The sequence below is a fragment of the Belonocnema kinseyi genome, chromosome 1 (assembly GCF_010883055.1).
Source record: "Belonocnema kinseyi isolate 2016_QV_RU_SX_M_011 chromosome 1, B_treatae_v1, whole genome shotgun sequence".
Lineage (NCBI taxonomy): Eukaryota > Metazoa > Arthropoda > Insecta > Hymenoptera > Cynipidae > Belonocnema > Belonocnema kinseyi.
This window is the reverse complement of record NC_046657.1, coordinates 74,143,477-74,145,695: the sequence shown is the minus strand read 5'-3', so window position 1 is coordinate 74,145,695 and position 2,219 is coordinate 74,143,477.

The window sequence follows — 2,219 nt, the reverse complement described above, 5'->3', positions numbered from 1 at the left end:
GTATCAGCCAAAGGGAGGTTGAGGCAAATTGAAAGAGGGTTTTGACATTTAGCGCTCTCCATGATCATCCAGAGAAGTAAGTGAAACGAGCGCGAAATTCGAAATGTGTAGTTTATGCGAAACAAAAGGAGCATATTTTATTAGTATATTCATCAGAAGAATATCAAAAAAATAAAAAAATGAACGGAAATAATTATGGTGGGACTCTTATTTTGTTGAAAATGTAACAATTTAAAAAAAAAATGATTTATGGTTCAAAATTCGTTTCAGGCGGTAAAATGTTTTTGATGACCTTTTGATGACTAATTCTTCTTTTTTATTTGAAATTCATTTCTTCGGCTATACTTACATAATAAAATGAAATAAAATTCATACGAATATTAAAGTAATTTTATTAGTTCGGTCACAATTTACAAAAAGCATACGGATATATTGAACCTTTGGCGTAATACCAAAATGCATATACAATTTCTGAGTATTATATTTCAATTCCATCATTATAACGGATTGGATTAAAATGCAATTTACTGGTTCAAAAGTGAGCAATTTTATTAAGAACTTATCCTTTTCGTATAAAACTGGCAGGCTTTTATAGAAAATTGACTAATGGTTTAAAATGTTTATTTCCCTGCTGAAATTTCAACTGAATTTTGTTTTTGTTATGGAAATTTAAATACTTTTTATTCTAATTTTTATTTTCCGTTTTAACATTCATCTCTTTTTAGTATAAACTTCATGTTTGTTGGATTAAAATGCAATTTACTGTTTCAAAAGTGAATAATTTTATTAAAAACTTATTGTTGCATTGAAATTGCATTTTAATCCAACAAAGATGAAATTTTTACTAAAAAGAGATGACTTTTGAAAGGTAAAATAAAAATAAGAATACAAAGTGTTTAAATTCCAATAAAAAACATTTCAGTTGATCTTTCAGCAGGGAAATATACATTTTAAACCACTCGTCAATTTTCTATACAAACCTGCAAGTTTTAAACGAAAAGAATAAGTTCCTAAAAACATTGTTCACTTTTGAACCAGTAAATTGCATTTAAATCCAACAAACATTAAATTTGTATTGAAAAGAGATGAATTTTTTAAGGGAAAATAAAAATAAAATTAGACAGTATTTAAATTTCAATAACAAAAACAAATTTTAGTTGAAATTTCAGCAAGGATACAAAAATTGTAAACCATAAGTCAATTTCATTTTATTATCTATGTATAATGAATGTTTATTTTATTTCATACATTGCATGTCAGATGAGTAATAAATGTACCAAAATATTAATGTGAATTGATTCTTATTATATTTTACCCACATATTCTGCAAATTACCTCTATATCGTAACAATTTTAAATCAATGAATACTTCTCAAAACCTTAGAATAGTGAATATAGAAGTAAAATTAAATTTTAACCAAGAAGAAGTTACTTGCGAAATATTTAGTCGTGACAGATTACGTGAAAAAAATTCTAATTAAATTTTAAATTAAATTAAATTAAAAAATTATAACAACAAAATATTTTAAATAAAAATTGGAATAGTTAAATGAAACACCAACCAAATATTTAAATTTCTAAAGAAATTCTCCATCTATTATAAACCTAACCTACAATAAGTGCCCATCGAAAAAATAAAATTTTATGTAGAATATATAAATGTTGATTTAAAGTTATTCAATTTTCATTAAGGACATTAACTTTCAACTAAAAAGAAACCAGATATTTCACAATATACATGAAATTTCAACAAAAATCTGAATTTTTTCAAGGAATTGTCAACCTCATATTTAAATTATTAACCGATGAAATAAAGTTTGAATAAAAGAAGAAGAATTAGTCATCAAGAAGTTTAATACTCTACCATCTAAGAGGAATTTTCAACCAAAAAGAATTATTTTTTTGAAATTGTTACATTTTCAACGAAATAATAATCCCACCATAATTCTTTCCATTCATGCGATTCCTTTCATCCAGGCATTTTTTCATAAATTTCATTCATTCTTATACACTAAACGTATATACTGTACGGATGATAAAAGAATATACTTATTTTTTATTTTATTTATATTCTTCTAATGAAAATAATAAAACATGTTCCTTCTTTTGTTTCTCATAAACTACACATTTCGAATTTCGCGCTCATTTCACTTACTTCTCTGGATGGCCGTGGAAGGCGCTAAATGTCAAAACCCTCTTTCAATTTGCCTCAAGCCATC